This window comes from Lathamus discolor, chromosome 3 (genome assembly GCF_037157495.1).
Source record: "Lathamus discolor isolate bLatDis1 chromosome 3, bLatDis1.hap1, whole genome shotgun sequence".
NCBI classification, from domain to species: domain Eukaryota; kingdom Metazoa; phylum Chordata; class Aves; order Psittaciformes; family Psittacidae; genus Lathamus; species Lathamus discolor.
In genome coordinates, this window is record NC_088886.1 from 25,029,997 (window position 1) to 25,044,359 (window position 14,363).

Genomic DNA, 14,363 nt, shown 5'->3' on the forward strand with positions numbered 1-14,363 from the left:
AACCGATGTTACATGTCCCGGTTTGCTGTTTCGTAGCGTGACTGTGTAATAATCTTAAATTGAAGCGAGGGTATGAAGTTTTGGAGAGTGCAGGTAGTTAAATCAACACAGATGTGTGTATATGGAGATCGGGAGGATCTGGGGAGTTGAATTTTATACTTCCATCCCTTGCAAGTCAATGCAAGTCCTTGCAAACGTTTTATTTTTAAATTTCTACCTACAGAAAAAAATCAACTGCAGAATAAATTTTAAAAGCATTCTCAGGAAAATCCTGTTGCATACCAACACACTCATTTCAGCAGGGACTTTAGCCATAGGACATGGGGCAATGTGTTTAAACTTGAGCAGTGGAAGTTCAGGTTAGATATAAGTAAGAAGTTGTTTCCTGTGAGCCACTGGAAGAAGTTGCCAAAGAGGCGGTAACTGCTGCATCCGTGGCAGTGCTCTTGATTTGTTTCTTTGCCCTTTTCCTGCAGAGCTCAGTTCTGGACGAGGGTGAAGACGGCGCTCTTTCCGACACCACCTTGGAAGGAGCGCAGGGTGAGGAGCCTCCTAGCAAAGGAACAGCATCGCTGGGGGTAAGTCATGCCGGCACAGTGGCATTTTGGAAGGCTGCTCATGAACTGCGGACAACTGAAGTTAAGAGTGTTGTGTTTATGCACAATGTTCAGAAATGCCAGACTTTGTTTTGGGATTCTCACTTGAGAAGGTTGCTTTGTGCAGATTTTCCTCCTGGTTTAAATCTAAGCGATGGAGTTAGTTTTGGACATTTTAATTGTGATCTCTAACATACATAATGCTACTGAAAATGTGATTCCTAGGATTGGTTGTCGGAACAGCGTTTCAATTGAATGTTCATTCAGTGTTTCTGGAAACTATGTATGCACGTAGTGAAAGAGTCAAGCTTAAGACATGCCATCTGATTGTAACTCAGTGGGTGGGAGGGACACATTTCTCCGGCTTTGAACTGCTTAGATGCAAATACAGAGGTAGGTGGCAGAACTCTGCTCAGAGGTAGAGGAGGCCCCAGGTAGAGTGGGAAGAATTCCCAGTATCGTCACTAATAGGCAGTGGGGCATAATTATTAAGGCCAGAGTCCTCTGGGGAGCGCTTGGCTTAAAGGACCCCAGAGTGTTACAGACTTGTAGGGGAGGGAATAAAAAACCTCTTTTCCAAAGGACTATTGAAAAAGAGCCTAGAATCAAAACTCAAGAGAATGAAATCTTCACAGTCCGCAGAGATTTCTGCTGTGTAAGCATACCGTAGCAGGGCCAGAAAAGCATGCGTGCAATGTATCCGTAAGGAAAGCAAAACGGAACGGGGCAGAAGGGGAACAGAAAATTTTGTCTGTAAATGGGAAGTTTGGAGAGCTCTTTAATCAAATGGCTAATTGTCTTGTTATGGAAACTGAAGTTTGATTTCCTCCTTTGCCCTTTTCCTGCAGAGCTCAGTTCTGGACGAGGGTGAAGAGGGCGCTCTTTCCGACACCACCTTGGAAGGAGCGCAGGGTGAGGAGCCTCCTAGGAAAGGAACAGCATCACTGGGGGTAAGTCATGCCGGCACAGTGGCATTTTGGAAGGCTGCTCATGAACTGCGGACAACTGAAGTTAAGAGTGTTGTGTTTATGCACAATGTTCAGAAATGCCAGACTTTGTTTTGGGATTCTCACTTGAGAAGGTTGCTTTGTGCAGATTTTCCTCCTGGTTTAAATCTAAGCGATGGAGTTAGTTTTGGACATTTTAATTGTGATCTCTAACATACATAATGCTACTGAAAATGTGATTCCTAGGATTGGTTGTCGGAACAGTGTTTCAATTGAATGTTCATTCAGTGTTTCTGGAAACTATGTATGCACGTAGTGAAAGAGTCAAGCTTAAGACATGCCATCTGATTATAACTCAGTGGGTGGGAGGGACACATTTCTCCGGCTTTGAACTGCTTAGATGCAAATACAGAGGTAGGTGGCAGAACTCTGCTCAGAGGTAGAGGAGGCCCCAGGTAGAGTGGGACGTATTCCCAGTATCGTCACTAATAGGCAGTGGGGCATAATTATTAAGGCCAGAGTCCTCTGGGGAGCGCTTGGCTTAAAGGACCCCAGAGTGTTACAGACTTGTAGGGGAGGGAATAAAAAACCTCTTTTCCAAAGGACTATTGAAAAAGAGCCTAGAATCAAAACTCAAGAGAATGAAATCTTCACAGTCTGCAGAGATTTCTGCTGTGTAAGCATACCGTAGCAGGGCCAGAAAAGCATGCGTGCAATGTATCCGTAAGCAAAGCAAAACGGAACGGGGCAGAAGGGGAACAGAAAATTTTGTCTGTAAATGGGAAGTTTGGAGAGCTCTTTAATCAAATGGCTAATTGTCTTGTTATGGAAACTGAAGTTTGATTTCCTCCTTTGCCCTTTTCCTGCAGAGCTCAGTTCTGGACGAGGGTGAAGAGGGCGCTCTTTCCGACACCACCTTGGAAGTAGCGCAGGGTGAGGAGCCTCCTAGGAAAGGAACAGCATCACTGGGGGTAAGTCATGCCGGCACAGTGGCATTTTGGAAGGCTGCTCATGAACTGCGGACAACTGAAGTTAAGAGTGTTGTGTTTATGCACAATGTTCAGAAATGCCAGACTTTGTTTTGGGATTCTCACTTGAGAAGGTTGCTTTGTGCAGATTTTCCTCCTGGTTTAAATCTAAGCGATGGAGTTAGTTTTGGACATTTTAATTGTGATCTCTAACATACATAATGCTACTGAAAATGTGATTCCTAGGATTGGTTGTCGGAACAGCGTTTCAATTGAATGTTCATTCAGTGTTTCTGGAAACTATGTATGCACGTAGTGAAAGAGTCAAGCTTAAGACATGCCATCTGATTATAACTCAGTGGGTGGGAGGGACACATTTCTCCGGCTTTGAACTGCTTAGATGCAAATACAGAGGTAGGTGGCAGAACTCTGCTCAGAGGTAGAGGAGGCCCCAGGTAGAGTGGGACGTATTCCCAGTATCGTCACTAATAGGCAGTGGGGCATAATTATTAAGGCCAGAGTCCTCTGGGGAGCGCTTGGCTTAAAGGACCCCAGAGTGTTACAGACTTGTAGGGGAGGGAATAAAAAACCTCTTTTCCAAAGGACTATTGAAAAAGAGCCTAGAATCAAAACTCAAGAGAATGAAATCTTCACAGTCCGCAGAGATTTCTGCTGTGTAAGCATACCGTAGCAGGGCCAGAAAAGCATGCGTGCAATGTATCCGTAAGGAAAGCAAAACGGAACGGGGCAGAAGGGGAACAGAAAATTTTGTCTGTAAATGGGAAGTTTGGAGAGCTCTTTAATCAAATGGCTAATTGTCTTGTTATGGAAACTGAAGCTTGATTTCCTCCTTTGCCCTTTTCCTGCAGAGCTGTGTTCTGGACGAGGGTGAAGAGGGCGCTCTTTCCGACACCACCTTGGAAGTAGCGCAGGGTGAGGAGCCTCCTAGGAAAGGAACAGCATCACTGGGGGTAAGTCATGCCGGCACAGTGGCATTTTGGAAGGCTGCTCATGAACTGCGGACAACTGAAGTTAAGAGTGTTGTGTTTATGCACAATGTTCAGAAATGCCAGACTTTGTTTTGGGATTCTCACTTGAGAAGGTTGCTTTGTGCAGATTTTCCTCCTGGTTTAAATCTAAGCGATGGAGTTAGTTTTGGACATTTTAATTGTGATCTCTAACATACATAATGCTACTGAAAATGTGATTCCTAGGATTGGTTGTCGGAACAGCGTTTCAATTGAATGTTCATTCAGTGTTTCTGGAAACTATGTATGCACGTAGTGAAAGAGTCAAGCTTAAGACATGCCATCTGATTATAACTCAGTGGGTGGGAGGGACACATTTCTCCGGCTTTGAACTGCTTAGATGCAAATACAGAGGTAGGTGGCAGAACTCTGCTCAGAGGTAGAGGAGGCCCCAGGTAGAGTGGGACGTATTCCCAGTATCGTCACTAATAGGCAGTGGGGCATAATTATTAAGGCCAGAGTCCTCTGGGGAGCGCTTGGCTTAAAGGACCCCAGAGTGTTACAGACTTGTAGGGGAGGGAATAAAAAACCTCTTTTCCAAAGGACTATTGAAAAAGAGCCTAGAATCAAAACTCAAGAGAATGAAATCTTCACAGTCTGCAGAGATTTCTGCTGTGTAAGCATACCGTAGCAGGGCCAGAAAAGCATGCGTGCAATGTATCCGTAAGCAAAGCAAAACGGAACGGGGCAGAAGGGGAACAGAAAATTTTGTCTGTAAATGGGAAGTTTGGAGAGCTCTTTAATCAAATGGCTAATTGTCTTGTTATGGAAACTGAAGTTTGATTTCCTCCTTTGCCCTTTTCCTGCAGAGCTCAGTTCTGGACGAGGGTGAAGAGGGCGCTCTTTCCGACACCACCTTGGAAGTAGCGCAGGGTGAGGAGCCTCCTAGGAAAGGAACAGCATCACTGGGGGTAAGTCATGCCGGCACAGTGGCATTTTGGAAGGCTGCTCATGAACTGCGGACAACTGAAGTTAAGAGTGTTGTGTTTATGCACAATGTTCAGAAATGCCAGACTTTGTTTTGGGATTCTCACTTGAGAAGGTTGCTTTGTGCAGATTTTCCTCCTGGTTTAAATCTAAGCGATGGAGTTAGTTTTGGACATTTTAATTGTGATCTCTAACATACATAATGCTACTGAAAATGTGATTCCTAGGATTGGTTGTCGGAACAGCGTTTCAATTGAATGTTCATTCAGTGTTTCTGGAAACTATGTATGCACGTAGTGAAAGAGTCAAGCTTAAGACATGCCATCTGATTATAACTCAGTGGGTGGGAGGGACACATTTCTCCGGCTTTGAACTGCTTAGATGCAAATACAGAGGTAGGTGGCAGAACTCTGCTCAGAGGTAGAGGAGGCCCCAGGTAGAGTGGGACGTATTCCCAGTATCGTCACTAATAGGCAGTGGGGCATAATTATTAAGGCCAGAGTCCTCTGGGGAGCGCTTGGCTTAAAGGACCCCAGAGTGTTACAGACTTGTAGGGGAGGGAATAAAAAACCTCTTTTCCAAAGGACTATTGAAAAAGAGCCTAGAATCAAAACTCAAGAGAATGAAATCTTCACAGTCCGCAGAGATTTCTGCTGTGTAAGCATACCGTAGCAGGGCCAGAAAAGCATGCGTGCAATGTATCCGTAAGGAAAGCAAAACGGAACGGGGCAGAAGGGGAACAGAAAATTTTGTCTGTAAATGGGAAGTTTGGAGAGCTCTTTAATCAAATGGCTAATTGTCTTGTTATGGAAACTGAAGCTTGATTTCCTCCTTTGCCCTTTTCCTGCAGAGCTGTGTTCTGGACGAGGGTGAAGAGGGCGCTCTTTCCGACACCACCTTGGAAGTAGCGCAGGGTGAGGAGCCTCCTAGGAAAGGAACAGCATCACTGGGGGTAAGTCATGCCGGCACAGTGGCATTTTGGAAGGCTGCTCATGAACTGCGGACAACTGAAGTTAAGAGTGTTGTGTTTATGCACAATGTTCAGAAATGCCAGACTTTGTTTTGGGATTCTCACTTGAGAAGGTTGCTTTGTGCAGATTTTCCTCCTGGTTTAAATCTAAGCGATGGAGTTAGTTTTGGACATTTTAATTGTGATCTCTAACATACATAATGCTACTGAAAATGTGATTCCTAGGATTGGTTGTCGGAACAGCGTTTCAATTGAATGTTCATTCAGTGTTTCTGGAAACTATGTATGCACGTAGTGAAAGAGTCAAGCTTAAGACATGCCATCTGATTATAACTCAGTGGGTGGGAGGGACACATTTCTCCGGCTTTGAACTGCTTAGATGCAAATACAGAGGTAGGTGGCAGAACTCTGCTCAGAGGTAGAGGAGGCCCCAGGTAGAGTGGGAAGTATTCCCAGTATCGTCACTAATAGGCAGTGGGGCATAATTATTAAGGCCAGAGTCCTCTGGGGAGCGCTTGGCTTAAAGGACCCCAGAGTGTTACAGACTTGTAGGGGAGGGAATAAAACCCTCTTTTCCAAAGGACTATTGAAAAAGAGCCTAGAATCAAAACTCAAGAGAATGAAATCTTCACAGTCCGCAGAGATTTCTGCTGTGTAAGCATACCGTAGCAGGGCCAGAAAAGCATGCGTGCAATGTATCCGTAAGCAAAGCAAAACGGAACGGGGCAGAAGGGGAACAGAAAATTTTGTCTGTAAATGGGAAGTTTGGAGAGCTCTTTAATCAAATGGCTAATTGTCTTGTTATGGAAACTGAAGTTTGATTTCCTCCTTTGCCCTTTTCCTGCAGAGCTCAGTTCTGGACGAGGGTGAAGAGGGCGCTCTTTCCGACACCACCTTGGAAGGAGCGCAGGGTGAGGAGCCTCCTAGGAAAGGAACAGCATCACTGGGGGTAAGTCATGCCGGCACAGTGGCATTTTGGAAGGCTGCTCATGAACTGCGGACAACTGAAGTTAAGAGTGTTGTGTTTATGCACAATGTTCAGAAATGCCAGACTTTGTTTTGGGATTCTCACTTGAGAAGGTTGCTTTGTGCAGATTTTCCTCCTGGTTTAAATCTAAGCGATGGAGTTAGTTTTGGACATTTTAATTGTGATCTCTAACATACATAATGCTACTGAAAATGTGATTCCTAGGATTGGTTGTCGGAACAGCGTTTCAATTGAATGTTCATTCAGTGTTTCTGGAAACTATGTATGCACGTAGTGAAAGAGTCAAGCTTAAGACATGCCATCTGATTGTAACTCAGTGGGTGGGAGGGACACATTTCTCCGGCTTTGAACTGCTTAGATGCAAATACAGAGGTAGGTGGCAGAACTCTGCTCAGAGGTAGAGGAGGCCCCAGGTAGAGTGGGACGTATTCCCAGTATCGTCACTAATAGGCAGTGGGGCATAATTATTAAGGCCAGAGTCCTCTGGGGAGCGCTTGGCTTAAAGGACCCCAGAGTGTTACAGACTTGTAGGGGAGGGAATAAAAAACCTCTTTTCCAAAGGACTATTGAAAAAGAGCCTAGAATCAAAACTCAAGAGAATGAAATCTTCACAGTCCGCAGAGATTTCTGCTGTGTAAGCATACCGTAGCAGGGCCAGAAAAGCATGCGTGCAATGTATCCGTAAGGAAAGCAAAACGGAACGGGGCAGAAGGGGAACAGAAAATTTTGTCTGTAAATGGGAAGTTTGGAGAGCTCTTTAATCAAATGGCTAATTGTCTTGTTATGGAAACTGAAGCTTGATTTCCTCCTTTGCCCTTTTCCTGCAGAGCTGTGTTCTGGACGAGGGTGAAGAGGGCGCTCTTTCCGACACCACCTTGGAAGTAGCGCAGGGTGAGGAGCCTCCTAGGAAAGGAACAGCATCACTGGGGGTAAGTCATGCCGGCACAGTGGCATTTTGGAAGGCTGCTCATGAACTGCGGACAACTGAAGTTAAGAGTGTTGTGTTTATGCACAATGTTCAGAAATGCCAGACTTTGTTTTGGGATTCTCACTTGAGAAGGTTGCTTTGTGCAGATTTTCCTCCTGGTTTAAATCTAAGCGATGGAGTTAGTTTTGGACATTTTAATTGTGATCTCTAACATACATAATGCTACTGAAAATGTGATTCCTAGGATTGGTTGTCGGAACAGCGTTTCAATTGAATGTTCATTCAGTGTTTCTGGAAACTATGTATGCACGTAGTGAAAGAGTCAAGCTTAAGACATGCCATCTGATTGTAACTCAGTGGGTGGGAGGGACACATTTCTCCGGCTTTGAACTGCTTAGATGCAAATACAGAGGTAGGTGGCAGAACTCTGCTCAGAGGTAGAGGAGGCCCCAGGTAGAGTGGGAAGTATTCCCAGTATCGTCACTAATAGGCAGTGGGGCATAATTATTAAGGCCAGAGTCCTCTGGGGAGCGCTTGGCTTAAAGGACCCCAGAGTGTTACAGACTTGTAGGGGAGGGAATAAAAAACCTCTTTTCCAAAGGACTATTGAAAAAGAGCCTAGAATCAAAACTCAAGAGAATGAAATCTTCACAGTCCGCAGAGATTTCTGCTGTGTAAGCATACCGTAGCAGGGCCAGAAAAGCATGCGTGCAATGTATCCGTAAGGAAAGCAAAACGGAACGGGGCAGAAGGGGAACAGAAAATTTTGTCTGTAAATGGGAAGTTTGGAGAGCTCTTTAATCAAATGGCTAATTGTCTTGTTATGGAAACTGAAGTTTGATTTCCTCCTTTGCCCTTTTCCTGCAGAGCTCAGTTCTGGACGAGGGTGAAGACGGCGCTCTTTCCGACACCACCTTGGAAGGAGCGCAGGGTGAGGAGCCTCCTAGGAAAGGAACAGCATCACTGGGGGTAAGTCATGCCGGCACAGTGGCATTTTGGAAGGCTGCTCATGAACTGCGGACAACTGAAGTTAAGAGTGTTGTGTTTATGCACAATGTTCAGAAATGCCAGACTTTGTTTTGGGATTCTCACTTGAGAAGGTTGCTTTGTGCAGATTTTCCTCCTGGTTTAAATCTAAGCGATGGAGTTAGTTTTGGACATTTTAATTGTGATCTCTAACATACATAATGCTACTGAAAATGTGATTCCTAGGACTGGTTGTAGGAACAGCGTTTCAATTGAATGTTCATTCAGTGTTTCTGGAAACTATGTATGCACGTAGTGAAAGAGTCAAGCTTAAGACATGCCATCTGATTATAACTCAGTGGGTGGGAGGGACACATTTCTCCGGCTTTGAACTGCTTAGATGCAAATACAGAGGTAGGTGGCAGAACTCTGCTCAGAGGTAGAGGAGGCCCCAGGTAGAGTGGGAAGTATTCCCAGTATCGTCACTAATAGGCAGTGGGGCATAATTATTAAGGCCAGAGTCCTCTGGGGAGCGCTTGGCTTAAAGGACCCCAGAGTGTTACAGACTTGTAGGGGAGGGAATAAAAAACCTCTTTTCCAAAGGACTATTGAAAAAGAGCCTAGAATCAAAACTCAAGAGAATGAAATCTTCACAGTCCGCAGAGATTTCTGCTGTGTAAGCATACCGTAGCAGGGCCAGAAAAGCATGCGTGCAATGTATCCGTAAGGAAAGCAAAACGGAACGGGGCAGAAGGGGAACAGAAAATTTTGTCTGTAAATGGGAAGTTTGGAGAGCTATTTAATCAAATGGCTAATTGTCTTGTTATGGAAACTGAAGCTTGATTTCCTTCTTTCCCCTTTTCCTGCAGAGCTGTGTTGAGGACCAGGCTTGACCATCTCGACGAAAAAGCCCTCCTCGACCAATTTTGCTCTTGAAAAGTACCATAGATAGGATAGGATAGGATAGGACAGGACAGAACATGATAGGTTAGGATAGGATAGGGTAGGATAGGATAGGATAGGATAGGATAGGATAGGATAGGATAGGATAGGATAGGATAGGATAGGATAGGATAGGATAGGACAGGATAGTTAAAGAGATTGTCTTTTTCAAAGCATTAGGCAAGACATACATGATAAGGAGCCGTGATTGAAAAGTCTTCGATTTACATTAGTATTAGTAGTGTTTGTTACGATTCTATAAGAGGGTACACGTGGTTTTACACATTAATTAGTATAGTTTATTTATATTAGTAGTACAGTATATGTTAGTATATGTTTACACTCCTGTAAGATTTACCACTTCTATTTACAACATGTAGCTCCTAGTCCAAATAGTTCAAGAATACCAACTCAGGGGATTTTTGAGAGGGTAAAGATAGTGTGATCCCATAATTGACACTTTCCATTACATTACATATGAAAAAGATGTTTTTAATTGCTTTCCTGCCATCTTTATTCATGAGTATTAAACGTTTTTCCACTGGTATTTGCCTCCAGTTAGTCTGTGTTCGTACCCTAGACTTTCTTACAGCATGCCAGGTTGGGGGGTTTTGTTTAACACCTCACGCCACCTCCGTCGCTCTGTTGGAACTTCTTCCAGCTCCCACAGCTCATCTTCCCTGCTCCCTCGAGAACTTGAAATGCCACATTTCAGCTGCATGCCCTGTAGGTGTAACCCCTCAGCTACGACCTTCCTTCAGCATTGCTTTCGTTTTCAGCATCACACCCAGTAACAAGGTATGGACTGGTTGTAACACCACCAGCATTACTGGCGTGCATCTTCTTCAAATTCCTACAGTTTTTTATGAGGGTGGCTTCTGTGTTTTAACAACAGTGGGGCTAGAAGCGGTTGTCCAAGTAAACCAGTGTCACCTGCGTTACCCATCGAGTCAAGCAGCTTATCGTGAGCTCAGTGTAGTCCAGTTGCATGCTGCAAGTTAATAAATATAAAATGGTTTTGAGTGGTTGCATCTTTTCCCCATTGACCCCATGATGGCATTTTCCCCTCCTGGCCTCACAGCCATTACTTTGTTGGGTTTTTTTCCCCTCCCCTGCACACAATACTAAGGGTTGGAGTTTACACAGCACAGCTGCTTATTCTACCTCTCAGCACAATCCCTCTTCCCCTCAGACCTCTCACACAGGTGACCTGCGAGTCACAAGTCACTTCAGCACTAGGGGAGACTCCTAAAACTGCCAAAGTCACACCGAGCCCCTGAACTATGGCAGTTGCCTTTGCCAGGACTTTCATGACGACTGTCAACTGCCTTTCATGTTACAACAGCAAAGCCAAGAGGGATGATTACACTGAATTTAAGCTGCCTGTTGCTTTTTTCCTAGGGATACAAAACAAACCAACGCAACCTTGCTCAATTTCCTTCAGGATAAATACAATCTCTCTGCGATCTAGGAATTCCATATTGCCATCTTGAGAGTACACCGCCACTTGTCCTTTTCTAAACAAGGGCAAAGACAGCGTTATCAGATTACAAGCACTCTTACTGCAGATAATCATTTCTGGGGCCTGTCGCCATAACCTTTTTTGGGAACAAGCTGCTTTGTCAGCTGGCTTGCTCCTTAGACTCTGTGAAACCTGTTGCTAGCTTCCACTGCCCTGTCACCAGACTCACTGGGGTAGGCACTTGCTGGGTGTTCATTCCCATCACCTGTGGGCTCCTGGGTTTCAGCTCTCATGTTCCACAGCAGAGCAAAAACCCCATACCAAGAGGAGGGGGGAAGGAGGAAAAGGAGCCCTCTGTGCGTCATGAAGCGGCCTGGCAAATTCTTACTTTCCCCTTGTTAAGTTCTGCCGACGGAAACTCATTTTCAAGGGGTCTGAGCAGGTGCATGACTACACACAGCACAAGGCGCCTTCACATTTGGGCTGCGGGTGCTAAACCTGCAGGAGGCTCAGAGGGGACACCCCTCCAGTGCCTGTGCTGCACCATAGCCCAGGACGGCGCAGTCCCTGCCCTGCGGACAGCAAACAGCTTCTCCACCAGAGCCCGGAGGCTGGCTCAAGCCTGAGCTCCTCCTTGCCCTCAGTTCCGAAGCCCATTATGTGACTTAGAAACAAGAAACAACCAAAAAAGCAAACCCCCCAAAACCCCAAGCCCGGAAAGTGGAAAAATAATGGACAAATACAGAAGCGTTTTAGCTGGCTCCTACTTTTCCAAAACACAATTAATTCCGAGCAGCAGGGCAAAGCCTGGGCAGCACCAGCCAAGGACCTAAAAACACAGACAGGGAAAAACAGCAGGTGGAAGCACTGGCCATCCGCCGGGTCTTGCATAGGAAAACTCTCTATATGTGCACACAGGGATGCATATAGGTAGAGAAAACAGCAGCTAGATGGAGGCCATATCTGCTCTGAAACTGACATATTCATGTAATTCAGGTACTCTTTAGCTGTGTCCTTGCTCCCCTGAGACCGCCATCAGGCCCCTTGTACCACTCACTCCCAGAGTCAACTATTAGAAAAAAACCCCGCTCACAAAGAAACCCCGAACCAACCAACCCAGCCCAATGCTGTTGCCCAGATGCTTTTAATAAACTGCTACTGCTCTGCTTCAGGAAATCAAAGTTAACGAAACTCAGCCTCCCCGGGCATCCAAGCCAGCTCCGTGATAGCATCACTTCCTGAGAGCAGGGCTGTTGAGGACCATCTGAAGAACACAATGCAGCTGCACACGCGAGGCTAACCAGAAAGCGCTGGCATAAGCGGACCAAGGAGAAAAACAATGTTTGTTCCTCACAGACTGTTTCAAACAGGAAGTTCTGGGAGCAGAAGATATCTTGTGCTTAACCGCTATGTAGTCGTGAAAAGAAACACAGTCTGGAAGAGCGATGATTGCTTAAGCAATAACATAGATGGCTACACCTAAAGCACATATCAGCCAGAAACAATAACGAGGAAACGGTTGTGAAAACTGGGGATTGAATAACCTGTAGAGGAATATTTGTGCGGCGGGTTTTTATCGTTTATTTCTCATAACACCCTTGTAAGCTTCAAGTATATAATCAAGCGACTTTTTTAACTAAACCATTCTGTACCTCCACGGAGTCCATGACATCATACAGCACACAGGGCATCGGGCAGCTCCAGCCCACGCGAGGTGACGGGGCGCTTGTGTCCAAAGAGCGGCTTTACCTGTTGGTGGGTGCCAGTCGCATCCAGCCTTGGGCGCCTGCCACCAGCACATCTGCAGGATGTGCTCTAAGGCCCGCGTAGCCCGGTGGCACCAGTACAGAAGGCTGTGCAAGTGATGCAGAGACCTTTTTTACCTTTTATTCTTTGAATGAGCTTCTGTCGTGAAAGGAAGACTTGGACGACTCAATATGAGTTAACAGCAAGCTTCATTTATTGCAAGTCCTAACACATATTTATATGGTTTATAATCAGGTTATACATATTTTGCTAGATACAATGTAATTGGTTAAAGTGTTAGAGTTCTTTGTTCTGTGTGTATCTTGGACATTCTTTGCTCACCGCGGGTTTCCCCTGGACTTACCAGGGATGTTGTGTCCTTGGCGATGATACATTGTTCTGTCCTCATCTTGGCCCTAGACCTGCTGATGGTGGTGTTCACCACATTCTTGTTCCGCCAGCTGCAGCATGTCTACGTGGTCTTTTTCAACAAGCCAATCCCCCACAAGCTTCACTAAGCTTAAAAAAGCCCTTTCTGTGTTTTCCTTTTACTCATTTCCTGCATGGCCAGTACAGCGGTGCAACCCACCTCCCCGGGGAAGAGACCAAAGGGCAGCTGTCAGCCTGTGCCACAGACCACATCCCCAGCCCGCAGGCACCCGGGCAGGGTGAGCAGCTCTGGGAGTGGCGATGGCACACTCACCCCCCTACGGTGTCAAGTCCCTTCCCTCTCCAGCCCCCAGCACAAAGCAGGGAGTACTGTGAGAAGCACCAGGGGGTTTTCAGCCAAGATGTTCATGGAGAAACTGCTTCAACGGCTTCACGAAAGGTCACAAGAGGAAGGGCTGCTAAAACCAGAGCTCAGGCTGTCGCAGGCAAATCAGCTCCCATGGCTGGGATAAGGGAGAGGCCTCTCTGCCAGACACAGAGCTGAGTCTATTACAGAAGAAAAAGCACATGAGGGTGGAAGAGATACGTATATGAGCAATGCATACGAACACAGCAAGGAGCCTTAACATGGAGAGGCAGCCACAGGACTGCATCGGAGAAATTACTCCAGGCCAGAGGAGCTCACCCACCCATGCTGGCTCATCCCTCCTCTTCTGACAGACTCAGATGCACATGCGCGTTACCATGTGCTGTGCCAAGCTGAGGCCCTGCTCCTCTCATGCACCCTTCTCACCGCGGCTCCAGCAGCTGCCAGCCTTCAAACAGCATTACTAAAGGCTTGGGGAAACAGCTACACTGCAAAATGGAAACTGTCAGGCCCCAGGCCCCAGTCCCAAGGGAAGCGTGATGCGATGACCAACTTAGTAACATCACGCTCATATCCACGTTGACACCTGACAGCATGCTGGATGCTTACCAGTTCACAGAAGTCCTGCTTCTGAAGGCTACACCAAGCTTCTCACCAACATCTCTGGGATGGCCATCGTGCTTCAAGCAGGTCAGACTTGCCACTCGCAAAACCACATCGGAGGAGGAAGCAAGAGGGCTTGTCAGAAAGGAATGACCCAGGCTGCGTGTGGTGGCCCGCAGCAGACCTGCTCCCCGCAAGGATGCTGGAGAGGGACTCTTCACTAGGGACTGTAGCGATAGGACAAGGGGTAACGGGTTAAAACTTAAACTGGGGCAGTTTAGATTGGATATAAGGAAGAAGTTCTTTACTCTAAGGGCGGTGAGGCACTGGAATGGGCTGCCCAAGGAAGCTGTGAATGCTCCATCCCCGGCGGTGTTCAAGGCCACGTTGGACAGAGCCTTGGGTAACAAGGTTTAGTGTGAAGTGTCCCTGCCCATGGCAGGGGGGCTGGAACTGGATGACCTTAAGGTCCTTTCCAACCCTAACTATTCTATGATTCATACTCACCATGGCGCATGGGCACCTGCTCCAGCCT